The sequence below is a fragment of the Saccopteryx bilineata genome, chromosome 2, assembly GCF_036850765.1.
Source record: "Saccopteryx bilineata isolate mSacBil1 chromosome 2, mSacBil1_pri_phased_curated, whole genome shotgun sequence".
Lineage (NCBI taxonomy): Eukaryota > Metazoa > Chordata > Mammalia > Chiroptera > Emballonuridae > Saccopteryx > Saccopteryx bilineata.
This window is the reverse complement of record NC_089491.1, coordinates 63,425,007-63,440,548: the sequence shown is the minus strand read 5'-3', so window position 1 is coordinate 63,440,548 and position 15,542 is coordinate 63,425,007.

Below are 15,542 nucleotides of genomic sequence, written 5' to 3'. Positions count from 1 at the left end.
ACACAATGACACAGACTTCATAATGATGGCATCTGTAAATAGCTATGCAAAGGTCAATCCTTGGCACCATATGCTTATTTGGAATAGTCAGCACTGGTTTACCTTTGCCAAGGAAGGGTAGTGTTGTGGGAAAACAAATATTCCTGGTTGTAGCACTGGGGGGCTCAGTGGTACCACTTACGATATAGTTATGGAGGAGAATTCTAAAGGTATGGGTTTTCCAGTCAGTTAGCCAGGACATCTGCTAATGTTGTGGCCATGAAAGTCACTTTTCAAGAGTTCAGTTGCATCATCTATAAAACCAAGGTAAGAACAGGACCCACAACATAAAGGCAGTGTGATGATTAAATGAGAGAACATATAAGTTTAGGTAGGGGCCAGATGAGCTCTGTGGGGAGGCCAAGAGCATGCTTGGGGTGAAAGAGGAAGCGCTTTCTTAGTTATAGCTACAATTATGCTAGAGGAGAATGATATTTTCTGAGATTTCAGTTTTTTCTTTTTGAATACTAATAAAACTAAGGACCAGTTCTTTTGGAGTGCTTATTAGATGCAGTAACAGATACTTATATATTAACTTACGTCTTTTTTCCTGGATATTTTTCCAACATGCTTTCTCTTAATCAGGGGTCCCCAAACTATGGCTCGTGGGCCGCATGCGGCCCCCTGAAACCATTTATCCGGCCCCTGCTGCACTTCTGGAAGGGGCACCTCTTTCATTGGTGGTCAGTGAGAAGAGCATAGTTCCCATTGAAATACTGGTCAGTTTGTTGATTTAAATTTACTTGTTCTTTATTTTAAATATTGTATTTATTTCACTTTTGTCTTTTTACTTTAAAATAAGATATGTGCAGTGTGCATAGGGATTTGTTCATAGTTTTTTTTATAGTCCGGCCCTCCAACACTCTGAGGCACAGTGAACTGGCCCCCTGTGTAAAAAGTTTGGGGACCCCTGTTCTTAATGATGCTTCTCTACCATCTATCTTGTTTTTTCATTTGTTCCTTGAATACTTAGTGGATTTCATCAGTGAAACCACTTGAACATTGCTATCAGAATAAATTCTATGGGATTTCAATCTTTTGAGTTGCGTAAGTTTACTTTATGACTTCGTATATTGTCAGTTTCCTTGAATATTGTCTATACCATAAAAGAATGTGTATTATCCAGTACTGAACATCCATTTGCTCAAGTTTATAATTATGTTGTTCATATTTTCAGTATTCATACTGGTATATGTTGCCTGTCTATTCTATAATTTATTCAGAGAGATAAGTTTTAATCACTCACTCTATGGATTTCTTCCTTTCTTTTTGTAATTCTATGATTTTTTATGTATTTGTTTATTTGTTGGCAATTTTGTTAGGAGTTCAGTAAATTAAAATTATTTTATCTTCCTGGGGGATTGAGTCTTTTACCAATACCATGACAAACAACTAAACTCCTTCATCACTGAGCATCCTACCATAGAAAGTGGTTAATGAGATAACTGAAAGATTGCTACTTGCAAGCAATATGAAATGGTGAATAGTGAAAGTGGGTAAACCAGATGTCCAACGTTCCTTGCAATCCATACAATGAAGAAAGTTTTGCAATATTAAGAACAAAGTTATGAAATAAATTTAATATTCATAATATATTATTGAATTCCAGTGCAGATTAAAAACAATTTGAAACATCTGTCTATGTATAGAGAAAAATATCTGAAGGATCTGCATCAAAATGTTAATTGTCCAAGGATGTACAACTTGTACTTGCTTCATTTTACTTGCATTTAATTTCTGCTTTTCACAGTGCCAATGGAGTACCAGTGTCACTGTTGAAAGTTAAGTAAAAATTGAATAAACCCATCTACTTAATCCACCCTGCTGCATCTGAGAGAACAAACCTACAATGGTGTGAATATCTTGTTCTCATACACCTTCAGCCATCTGACCATGGGCCTCACTCAGGTCATGTTAACACTGTGGTCTGCTGATGGTTGGAATCCCCTTCTCACTTCTCCTGCCACCCCTCTCCACGCGCCAGCTGAGCAGCCCTAGAAATTTCAGTCATTCTGACAGGACTTTGTTCCTGCTCCACTTTATTTTACACTAATGAGTTCTGTTCTCACTATAGTAGTAACTGCTATGGAGTTTTCTAGAGACAGCACGGCAGGCTGTGTTTAGTTCTGAGCCTCTGGATTGCATGCATGCGAGAGGCTGGAAACATTTGAGAAGAGATTGCTGAAAGGACTTCAGGGGCCCTGGAGGCACTGATTTAGGAGGCAGTTGAAAGATGTACATTTGAATATGTCAACTCTGCACTGACTAAACAGGGAATATGGAGAAGACAGGCTTTCGGTTTAGGAAGAATGTAAACACCAGGGGCATTCCATAGGGTGAGTGAGTGAGGCCCTCCCGGGAAGTACAGTAAGGGGGGCTGGAAAAGTGTACAGAGCAGAGCTCTCTGGGCAGGACAATACTGCCTCCAGAGAATCTCTAAGAAGGGTGTTCACCTTGGGTATGCCAAATTTTGTGAAAATATTCAACAAAACAAATGAGGATGAAAAAAAAAAGAGGGATTTTAGCTAATAGTGTTATATGATCGGTTTTTAAAGACCGTTTTCTGGAGTATATTGGAGATCTCTTGAGCAAAGCTGTCTGGAACATTGACCTGAAAACACATATAAAATAGAAAAGTTTGGAGGGCAGTGTGGAATAAGAATGGAACTTGGAATCCAAGATTTCTGTTTTTTAAATGATGAATGGTTCTCCTCTACTCTCCCCAGCGAAAACCCCCAGTTCTTCTCTCTTGAGGTAAATACTTTTCAAAATCAGGTTTTTTTTATCCTTCCAGAAAGTTCTATTATTAGAACTTGTTCTGCCCTGACCAGGTAGTGGCGCAGTGGATAGAGCATAGAACTGGGATTTAGAGGACTCAGGTTTGAAACCCCCAGGTCACTGGCTTGAGCACAGGCTCACCAGCTTGAGCCCAAGGTCGCTGGTTTGAGCAATGGGTCACTGGCTCATGGGGAGCCCCCCAGTCAAGGCACATATGAGAAAACAATCAATGAACAACTAAGGTGCTGCAATGAAGAATTGATGCTTTTCATCTCTCTCCCTTCCTGTCTGTCTGTTCCTATCTGTCCCTCTCTCTGTCTCTTTCTCTGTCTCTGTCACCAAAAAAAAAAAAAAAAAGAACTTGTTCTATACTTTGGTTTTTTTCACTCACCATCACATCAAGAAAATTGTCCCATATCAGTACCACTAACTTCCTATAAAAAAGTTTTATTGGGCCTGACCTGTGGTGGCACAGTGGATAAAGCATCCATCTGGAAATGCTGAGGTCGCCGGTTCGAAACCTTGGGCTTGCCTGGTCAAGGCACATATGGGAGTTGATGCTTCCAGCTCCTCCCCCCTATCTCTCTCTCCTCTCTCTCTCTCTCTCTCTATCTCTCTCTCTCCTCTCTAAAATGAATAAATAAAAAAATTAAAAAACTTAAAAAAAAAGTTTTATTGTATTCCATTATATGAAGGTAAAGAATTATTTCAACACCTTGTCTAAATTCTTTGCAGTATCTGTAGGCAGTGAATCCCCTTGTCTGCACATGTTCTGCATTTGTGTGATTGTGAAGTAGAGTTGCATCAAAAGACATTTGAATGAGCTCAACTAGTGAGAATTAAAAAATTCCCACATATTTCTGAAATGATGGATTGTTCTGTAGCCATGATAACAAGGAGCCACCAAAATCCCTTATAATCCAATTAATCAACTACTTTCATTACCAGCCAATCAGTTCATGTCAACCCCACCCTTTGGAAAACCAAGCAATCAGAAATAGGGCTCACTCCCATGAACACGTGTTAAATTTCAACCAACCAACAGTTTCATCTAAGTAGCCAGGCATCTATAGATATGTCAATCTACTTATACCTCTGAGAAGCCATAACCCCTTGATACTATGCTTTAAAAATGCAAAGCAAACAAAACTATGCAGAAACAATGTGCCTGAGCACAACTCTCTTTAATATAATTATCAATAAATTCAGCTTTAGTCTTTTTATTTCAGATAATGAGTGATTGTCTCTTCATTCTTTGTTGCTAGAAATACTGTAAAATATTTTGCATATGTGTCATATGAGTTTGTAAATTCTGTGTTTTCTGAGTTTGCTCACTTTTATTGTTAAAAATGGTGCTGGTCTGAAATTGCTAATTACCTTCCTGCTTGGGAAGGGCCATTGTTATGCTAATATGTGCTGGAGGAAGGGTCTTGGTGGGCCCAGGTATTTTTTTAGAATGAGGAAGAAGGAGAAGAAGAAGCTAAGAAGCTAAGATGGAAGGGAAGGAGAGAGAAGCCAGTTTTGCAGAGTAAGAAGCCATATTGGCAGATGAGGAACCAGAGGTGACAGACTGGTGGGGGCCTTTGATTCTAGGAAAAACCGGATGAGTCAGTGGCTTTGGGAGCCCTAAATGGAAAGGGAAGTGTTTTCCTACTGTGTGTTTACTTGCTGGCTGGTTGTGAGTCTAGAATAAAGGAATAGCCCACCATTTTTTTGGCTCCACTGTTTCTTTACCATCTGGCTGAATCTAATGGGAACCTGCACCTGCCTGGCAGCAATGGCGGTCGCGACTAATGGCCATACAATGTCCCTACAGGTTTATACATTTCTTACATGTAGATTACGTTCAGCTCTGAAGGGTGTGTTGTACTTTGAGGTGAATTGAAGGGATGTCAGGATAAATTTGTAACTTTTGCTTAGATTTTGACCTTAAAAATCTCGCATCCTCATATCTTTGACTCAAGTCCATTTTTGGTCCATTTTTAGACGTGGAATTGCTGAATAATAAAAGATGGGTATTTTGAAATTTGATAGGGACTGTCCTTCAAAGAGGTTTATCGATTTACATAACCATCATCCACCAGCAGAGTGCTTATTGGCTCTTAACCAATACAATTTTGAAATCTTTTGTGACTCCACAAAGTTAAAAAAAAATTAGCTTTAGATTTTTTAGTTCCCATTTTCCAAATTATGTTTCCTTTTCTATGTGTGTGTGGTGGTTTATAATCTGTGAACTAAATGATTTTTGAAAATTATCCTCGAGGTTGATTGTTTCAATTGTAGCAGTATGCATCAAGAAACTTGGAAAGTGGTTATCATTCATTTCTGTGTATAGTTGGTTAACCAATAAATGTCCAATTTGACCAATTCATTTCCACTTTTCAGAAAAAACAATTTGTTATTTGAAGAAAAACAGTGTTTTTAAGATACAACGGAGGAGAAAACTTTGTGTGAACAAAGGGTGAGGCAGTTCTCTGCCCCCACTGCTGTTAAGCCTACACAGGTTAAAGTGGTTTCTATTTTTAAAGAGCCGAGATTGCAGCTGTTCTAGAGTGCAGCCCTTCCGAGCAGGCACCTGGGGAAGATAATTGGCGGGTACCACTGCAGGTCGATGCCAAGTAGTGAGCACTGCTCACTCGGCAACACCTAGAGAGGTGTGGGCTCAGTAAATCTGCAGAGGCTTAGCTTATGAGTGACCAGTGGGGCTGTTGCTATGAATGGTCAACAGCTATGTTCCTTTCTTATCTGAGAAGGTATGTAAAATAACAATAAGATCCTTTGTGTGGGTTTTAGGATTACTAAACTCTTTCACATGTTCTATTCCTATTGCCATACTTTATGCTTAAAGAACTAGGCCTGTTTGGGGAATGGAAATAAATTTTAAAGTAGCCCAAATAAATAAAAATTAAGGAGATAACCCTGGCCCTGGCCAGATAGCTCAGTTGGTTAGCATTGTCCTAAAAAGCAGAGGTTGTCTGTTCATTCCCTGGTCAGGGCACATACAGGAATGGATTGATGCCCCCTCTTTCTATTAAATCAATAAAATAAATATTTTTTTAAAGAGAAAATAATCCTAGCCTAATCAGACAGTGGTGCAGTGAATAGAGCGTCTACCTGGGATGCTCAGGACCCAGGTTCAAAACTCCAAGGTCACTGGCTTCACCACGAGCTCACCCAACTTGAGTGCAGGGTCACCAGCTTGGACATGGGATCATAGACATGACCCCATGGTCACTGGCTTAAAGCCCAAAGTTTCTGGTGTGAACCCAAGGTTGTTGGTTTGAGCAAGGGGCCACTGGCTCAGCTGAAGCACCTCCACCTAGTCAAGGCACCTATAGAAAGCAATCAATGAACAACTAAAGTGCCACAACTACGACTTGATGCTTCTCATCTCTCTCCTTCCTGTCTGTCTGCCCCTATCTGTCCCTCTGTCTCTCTCGCTAAAAAAAAACCCAGAAAATCTGTGAGGAAAACAGCTGTGTTAGGTTTGTTCACTGGTTTACCAGCTGTAAGCACTTTGCCCGATTAGTGTGAGCATGTGGCAGCGCCACGTGTGTATAGTCCATGTAAAGCTAGGGTGCTTGTGCTCAGGGGAATTGTGGATGGCGATTGCCGGCCCACTACTGTGAGGGGCCGTTTTGCTGTCCATTTGCCTGAGAAGTGGCTTCCCCTGCCTACTTGCTCATCCACCATTGTGAGACTCTATTAACCAGGAATGGCCTACAGCTTTCTGACTCCACAGTTTCTCTACCTTCTGCCTGAATCCAGTGTGGACCCGCCTGGCCTTGGCCACCAGTATTACATAATCCGGGTCTTATTTTGTGAGTTAGCTTTCTTATTATCCCCCTCTAATAAGTGTGTGTGTGTGTGTGGGGGGAGACATAGGGTAAGAGAGTTTACAGCTTTGAAAGTGAGAGGGAAGCACAGGTCTGTTCACTTGGAACCCTGTCCTTTTGCACTGTAATAAACAAAAAACTATATACATAAATGCCCCAAAATATCATCTTTAAGCATGTACATACTAGGAATCATTTTTAAAAAAGAGCAACCAAATTTTCCAAGTATAAATATTGGTGGAGGAAGAGAGTGTAATGCAGAAGAACTACAGAAGATTTGAATTTATGTAGAAAGCTTTTCAAACTAGTGCTGTTTGACAGACAGCACAAATGCTGCAGGTTTAGTTCTGATTTCAAACCTTAGGAAAGCTGTCTTAAGTGGCCCACTTGGCAATTGTGTATATATAAAAAATGTTTTAAGTTTCATTTTTGTTGTCTGCAATTAGTTTGTATATTTTGTCTCCTTGTGCAACTTCTGCCTCAGGAACTGAGCTGTTTGTACCTCTTCCTCCTCCTAAGAAAACTCAGGTTTAGTGCACCATAACTCAATAATACAGTATCTTTGTCCTATTGTGCAATTTCTATTTTTAACTTGTACAGAAAAGCTGTTGTATTAATAATGTCCTCAGACTAAAAATTAATGTTGATCCTTAAAAGGTAAAAATTTATATGCTCCGTGTGTGTCACTGTTTTGGAAATCTAATTGAGCAATCCCGCCACCCTCCTCCCCGACCATCATTATAAAATTTGACAAATTTGGCAGCATAGGAGCTACTGAGCTAAAAATCTACATCTACAATTCTTTGCTCATCACAGATTTAAATTTTCTATTAGGAAGGAGAAGTCAGAAAGAACAAGCAATACATTTGAAAAAATCAGAGACATAGTAGATTCTTAAACAAACGAAAAGAGGATCCAAGAGATTGGTGGGCTCAGCCTCCTCTTTCTTCTAGTTGATAATGACCCAACCTGCAAACACTGGAGTTGTCAGTCTTTGCTTTGCAGTTGTGGCTGGAAACTTCAGCAGTCCCTGAGGATGCTGTGTTAGCTTGGCAGCCAGTTCTAGTGTCAGATTCAAATTCTTCATTATTAAGAATGCCTTCCTTCTTCAAATTTCTTATTTTTATTGCACCTAATATTTTGTATTTATCCATTTTTAAATTTATATTTTCTGAGTTTTCACCATGGGCCAAATATCATTCATTCAACAAATATTTTCTGATTGCCTGATATGAACTGGTAACTGGGTTAAGTGTTGTGGATTCAACAGTGAGCAAAACATATGCTCATGGGGTTTAGAATAGTGTGGGGGAGGGAGATGTTAATTAAATCATTTCACACATGCTCACACACACACACACACACACACACACACACACACTCCCTACATATACAGTTACAATCTTTGATGAGTTCTCTAAGGGCAGATGATGAGGAATTCTAAAAGAATGGGGCACCAAGTACCTTCTTTCTGGTCAGTGTTGTTGCTTTCATATGCATTATTCATCTAATCTTTGCATCAAGTCTTTGATATAGAAGTTACTATTTTCAACAGCAAACATGCAAGACCTGAAAACACGCAAGACGTTAAAGTGCTTGTTGTACCACACCTCAGATGCTCGTGTAGCAATTAAATACAAATGAAAGGGAAGTGCTGATTGGTTGGTTTATGAGCTCTTTCAAATTATTCAACTGTCCTTTGTTTGCCCCTCTGCAAATTCTGTGTCAATATGTTCCTGAAATGGTAAACAAGCTACTATTGTAGCTTTGAAATGATGTGGAAAGTTCAAAATATTTGTAGAAAACCCAACTACTGGCAGATACTGCACACTTGTAACTGAATGATACAGTAATCTTTCATTATCTATATGCAATTTATTAGCTTCCTGGACTAGCTGCTGCTTGTTTTAACATGCAGCCTGACTTCAGATGCAACTCCTTTTTTTTTTTTTTTTTTTTAAGGTGAGAGGAGGGGAGATAGTGAGGCAGACTCCTGCATGCGCCCCAACTGGGATCCATCCTGCAACCCTGTCTTGGGCTGATACTTGAGTACCAAGCTATTTTTAGTGCCTAAGGATGACACACTCAGACCAACTGAGCTATCCTCAGTGCCCGGGATGACACTTGAGTCAATCAAGCTACTGGCTGTGGGAGGGGAAGAGGAAAAGAATGGGGTGGGAGAGGGAGAGAGAAGCAGATGGCTGCTGCTCCTGTGTGCCCTTACTGGGAATCAAACCTGGGACACCTGGTCAATGCTCTATCCATTGAGCCACTGGCCAGAGCATGACTCCTCTCAAGATTAGAACAGAGGCCCTGGCCGGTTGGCTCAGCGATAGAGTGTCGGCCTGGCGTGCGGGGGACCCGGGTTCGATTCCCGGCCAGGGCACATAGGAGAAGCGCCCATTTGCTTCTCCACCCCGCCCCCCTCCTTCCTCTCTGTCTCTCTCTTCCCCTCCCGCAGCCGAGGCTCCATTGGAGCAAAGATGGCCCGGGCGCTGGGGATGGCTCCTTGGCCTCTGCCCCAGGTGCTAGAGTGGCTCTGGTTGCCGCAAAGCGACGCCCCGGAGGGGCAGAGCATCGCCCCCTGGTGGGCAGAGCGTCGCCCCTGGTGGGCGTGCCGGATGGATCCCGGTCGGGCGCATGCGGGAGTCTGTCTGACTGTCTCTCCCCGTTTCCAGCTTCAGAAAAAAAAAAAAAAAAAAAAGATTAGAACAGAGATTCCTTAAGTGTCGTCCACAGGAGGCAGAACGGCAGCATTGGCATCACCTGAAATCTTGTTAGAACTGGAATTAAAAATAAAAGTTCTTGGGTATTAACTAGGTCTAATACCTCAGACTCTCTAGGAGCAGGACTTGGCAATCTGCATTTTTAACCATCTCTTCGGATGATTTTTATGCATGATGAAGTTTGAGCTGCATTGCTCTTTAAAATGTGGACTAGTGCTAATACTTGCCTATAGGTAAATCTGCAACCATACGATACTTACAAATGAGAATGCATGTAGACCAATGAATAAATATCAGCTACTAATCCACATATATAAAATAGTAAAACTGGCAGGAAGAACTAACTGGCAAAGCAACTTTTACTTTTTGAGAGGTTGAAAAGGGTATGGTTGTGTTAGTAAAATACATGCTGATACATATTTTTGGTATCGTCATTTTATTCTTTCTACTATGTTCTCTAATAAATCTGAGAACCATGTGTATTCTGGTTCATGTTGAGTTGCTGAGAGAATGAGAGGTGGATCGGTGAGCTTGCCATATCAGTTTTGTAATTCCTGCTTGGAGATCAAGAAAAGCGCCTCGTGAGGAATTGTGCATAGATCATTCAAACACATCATCTCTCCAGGAAATACTCCAGACTCCAGACAGATGATTAGCAAAGTCATTTCTTCATAACTGACTATTACAAGGGGTCTGACCCTGGATTTAAACATGAACTGGCAGACTGACAATAATCATGTTAGATTTCAAAATGTCCCTCCAACCCTTTTCTCAGTTTTCCCCAATCTATTTTTTTTTAAGATTTCATTCATTTTAGAGAGGCAAGAAAGAAAGAGAGAGAAGGGAGAGAGGAGCAGAAAGCATCAACTTCCATATGTGCCTTGACCAGGTAAACCCAGGGTTTCAAACCAGAGACCTCAGTGTTCCAGGTCAATGCTTTATCCACTGCGCCACACAGGTCAGGCCTCAATCTATTTTTTTATGGTTGTTTTCACCATCAAACAAATGGATCTGGAAATATAGGTGCTGTTTATTTGATAGTTTACAAAACATGCCAATGTACCTGTGGGCAGGAGTGCAATATAAATCATAAGCCATAAATGACAAAACAGCAAAGACAATACTAAGTAAAAGCTAAAACTCACATTCCTTTGCCTTTGTTCTCTTTCAAGAGAAAATGGAGTCAATTCTATCTACACTTCTCATATCTTTGTGTATTCTCTTTTAATAATAAAGCTGACTTAATGCCAAGATTAGCTGGCTAAAGGAAAAATGTTAGAAATAACTCTTCTAAAATTATTCTGGCCCCTGGCCAGCTGGCTTAGCGGTAAAGCATGTGGAAGTCCAGGGTTCAATTTCTGGTCAGGGCGCACACAAGAAAAGTGACCATCTGCTTCTCCACCCCTCCCCTTCCCTCTTCTCTCTCTCTCCCTCTCCTACAGCCATGGCTCAATTGATTCTAGCACATTGGCCCCTGGCTCCGTGGAGCCTCCACCTCAGGTGCTAAAAATAGCTTAATTGTGAACGGCCTAAGATGGTCAGAGCATGGGCCCCAGATGGGGCTGGGGGTTGTCAGGTGGATCCTGGTCAAGGCACATATGGGAGTCTGTCTTTGTATCTCCCCTACTCTCACCTGTGGGGAAAAAAAATATGATGGTTGCCTTCAGTTAAGGAAATATGATTGCTTTAAGCTTTTGTCTTTTTACTTTTCTATATTTTCTTCAGTGAGTAATAATACTAATGATAGCCACTATATATTTAGTGTCCTCTAATTTTCATAATAAGCTTATAGGGTCATTGTAGGTTTATTGTGAAAGTTTCCATAAATTCAAAGAATCTGAATAATTTACCTCGATTATCCAGGTAATAAGGAGCAAGACTGATATTGGACCCCAAATTTGCCTCCTCCCAAGCCTCTTAGTATACTCCTCGGCATGGCTTGATCCTTCGCTGCTCTCCCAACCATGTGGGGCTACCTTTCACTTCTTTACTACTACTAGTAACAATCTGTAAATACAAGAGCTGAAACAAGGAGGTAGAGCATTGTCTGGTTCAATCTTGTCTGGTAATGTGCACATCGAGTGACTTATTCTTTCTGGAGGATACAAAAGAGACTCTGAGCATGACTTGATTTCCCTAGTTGGGTCCTCTGACTTCCATTCAATCTCTGCAAATAGCTGGTAAAGCACAGGCTCTCCCTGTCATGAGACTGGCTGGCAGACCAGAGACAGGAACTCAGCAGATGAGCCTTTCCGATGGTCTCCATCAGCATTCCATGGTGGGCAGGAGTTCCTCCATCTTCTCAGTAACTCTTGAATTGGTTTCTAAATGTTTGGTGGTCTGGAAAAGAAAATGCTGATGACAGAAATAAAGAGGTGGAAGGGAATGATGACTGTTAGAAAACAGAAGTTTAGGATAAATTAAAGATACAAAGTCGAATTCAGTGGTGGTTCAAATAGATGATGTGATTGACTCTACTTTATGCTCATTACAGAAGTAAGAAAAAAAAAAAAAAGGATTCATAGAACTTTCTGCTGCCAATGCTGGGAGGTCTACCCTATTATAGAGTACTTACACCACTTCCAAATTGTGACTTTGGGAAAGTTAATCTCTTTGTAAGATTCCTCATCAGTGAAAATGAGGGTAATAATAGTGTCTTTCTCACAGGGAGTAGGGAGGATTAAATCAATTAATGTATGTAACATTCTTACAGCAGTGCCAAGCATGAAATGAGATGTCTGCATTAGATGTCATGATTATTACAGGCTTTGTTGTTCTAGCTATCTTTGCTCTTTGGTTATCTGCTCATTCCTCATTTAGATGATGAGAGTTTGGTAAGGCTTCCAGTCTCTCTGGTGGAAGTTGGGTAGATTCACGTTGGGTAGACCTATCATAGCAAGTCAGTCATTTTCAAATGATCCTAGCTGCTTTGGACTTAAAGAAGAAAGAGCTATGCCTTTGCTGAAAGGTTGAAAATGAATACTTCTAGCATATGAATAAGGCCTGTCTGTGAGATGGAGATAAGAGCCCTGACCCAGTAGTGCAGCTAGTTAGAGCATTGTCTCACTATGCCAAGATTCTGTTCAGGGCACGTACAAGAATCAACCAATGGGGACAAATATATGGTGACAGAAAATGATTTGAGTTTGGGTGATGGGTATACAACATAATCAACAGTTCAAATGCTATAGAAATGTTTACCTGAAAACTATGTACTACTATTACTAACCAATGTCATCCCATTAAATTTAACTTTCTAAATAAAAATTAAAAAAAGAATCAAGCAATGAATGCACAGATAAGTAGAACAACAAGTTGGTGTTTTCTCTCTCTTCTCTCTCTAAAATCAATCAATCAGTACAAAAATTTTAAAAAATGATGGAGACAAGACAAGCTGGTCAACCTTAATTGAGTCCCTAAATCTAGGTATGAACAAAGCTTAGACTTCCTAGCTTTTTAGTGAATCATGATATTTTGATTTTTTGCTCATTAGTCTAAATTGAGTCTCTGTTTTGTGCATTAATGTGGGAGGAAGGTGGTCATTATTTTATTTTAAGTAACAGAATTTCAGGTTTCTTAGAGTATGGTAGGAATTCTACTAAAGTCAAGATATTGCCCTTGCCTGACCTGTGGTGGCACAGTGGATAAAGCATCTACCTGGAAATGCTGAGGTCGCCGGTTCAAAACCCTGGACTTGCCTGGTCAAGGCACATATGGGAGTTGATGCTTCCAGCTCCTCCCCCCTTCTCTCTCTCTCTGTCTCTCTCTCCTCTCTCTCTCTCCTCTCTAAAAATGAATAAATAAAATTTAAAAAAATTATAAAAAAAGATATTGCCCTTACACACACACACACACACACACACACACACACACAATCAATGGAATATTACTTAGCCATAAAAAATGAAATAATAATACCATTTACAACAACATGGGTTGACCTAGAGGGTAGTATGCTAAATGAAATGTCAGTCAGAAAGACAAATACCATTTAATTTCACTTATATGAAAAAATCTAAAGAATAAAATTAACAACCAAAACAAATGGACCCACAGATACAGAGAACGAACTGATGGTTGCCAGATGGGAGAAGGGTTGTAAAGTACAGCATAGGGAACATAGTCGATATTATAATAACTATGGTGCCAGGTGGGTATTACACTTATGGGGGGACCACTTAGTAAATTATATAAATGTCTAACCACTATGCTATATACCTGAAACTAATATATTAAATGTCAACTGTAATTGAAAAATTTTTTAAAGAGCAAAAACCAAAGCAAACAGAAAAAGATGTTGCCCTTTTAGAGTTACTTAATGAATCATTTTTATTCATCATTCACATTTTAGTATAAAGTAGCCCCCCCTGCCCCAGATCCACTTTCAAAGGTAACAGTTGACAATATGTGGAGGATGAACAAGCTTTTTTGATAACAGAATAAAGAGTCCAGAGCTATTTTGGAGGGTCTTCGACAGCCTAATAGTACTTAGCGCCATCAAGGTAGGGCTTTTGAGATGGAAAGGGGGAGGCAGAAAAATGCTTTGAGGAGGCTGGAAGCAGGAGAGACAGAGTGATTCGGTGAGGGGTTTGGCGGGTCAGGATGCAGTTCTGTGGTCCTCACACTGGAGCCCTATTCACAGCTTCCAGTCTTTAAATGATATCTGCTTCCCAGAGGCTTCCAGGGCACAAATCGAAGCCAAGAGACAGTAGGAAGTGAGAATGAGGTAAGAAGGAAGAGCAGGGTACTTAGATGATAGAGCAGAGACAGAGAAGGATGGGTGAGAAAGCCTCCAGAGGGAATAAGGGGAGGAGCCAGAAAGACCACATCAGGAACCAGGGCACCTGGGAGGTCGGGTGGGAGGGAGGAGAGAAAGGAGACTTCATAAGGTCTGCGGAGGTTTAGCAGCCCCACTGAAAACTCTGAAGTGATAGACCACAGGGCCTCTAGGGAAGATCATTCTTGTAAAGTCGGCCTGCTTCCTAAGACATAGTCTTCATGGAATCCCAATGAATTTACAACCCTTGTTTCCTTCGTGCAATCCATTCTGTCAAATCACAGATCAAGATCAGGCCGAAGTTGGTTCAGAATTTCAATAAAATTTCCCTATATGGCACATGAGTCTATGACTGTGGGGGCCTCCTGTCAAAAGGACTACTTCCTTTCCTACCTCTCTGTGGCAGAAGTTCTCTGCACAGAAGACCAACAACGTGTGGCTCGGCTCCCAGGGTTTGCAGCCTTTATCCTGTGATGCTGGAGCTCACTGCCTAGGGTAGGTAGCTGCTGGGAGTGAGATGTCTCCTTGAGGACGAGAGTCCCTGGCCCTTCGACCACAGCTAGGGAAATGCTCATGATCTAGAGCGAGTAAGTTTTCAATTCCGCGTTAAGTGAGGGGAGACAGAAGTGGTCCTTCTCGCGCATCGAGCTGCACGAACCCCAGGGCTTCCCCACCACCTCCCTGCTGATGTCGGGACCCTGCTGGTGGCCCAGGCCAGGCAGGTTCACATTAGTTTTGAGCAGAAGGTAGAGAAACTGTGGAGCCAGAAAGCCGTGGGTCTCGCAGCAGCGGATGAGCAAACTTCTCCGGGCAGCAGGTGAACAAACGGCAAGAACAACCCCTTCAGTAGCAGGCAAGCAGTCAGCAGTCCGGGATCTGCCTGAAGGCAAGCACCCCGGCCTTACACAGACTATAGACGTGGAGCTGCCGCGTGCTCACTCACTAACCGGGCGAAGTACAAGTGGGCCAGCCTAACACAGCTGTTTGCCCCACACCTGTCAACGAGGGAAGAGCTCTGCACTTGGGACCATTGCTCGCAAGTGGACACCAGCCCCAAAACCTCCATGAGAGCAAGGTCCACCAGACACCCGGGGCGGACAACTAGTCCTGCTGAGCGGTCCCCGTGAACAGCAGGTGTCACCCTTCTGCTTCCAAACCCCTACTGCCTCCAGGTGCGTCGGGAGCTCTCCAAACTTAAGTGTTCCAAGCTGCTGACCCGCGGAGGGGGTGCCCACTTGCGTCTGCGGCGCGCTCCCGTGCTCTGGGTGCGTCGGGTGTGGAGGGGGCAGGTGTCCAAGAAGCCTGCGGGTATCTCCGTGGGCGAACGTGCAGCGGAGGTGAGGAAGGTGGCTAACGCTGCCCAGTCCCTCCCCTTCCTTAGCAGTT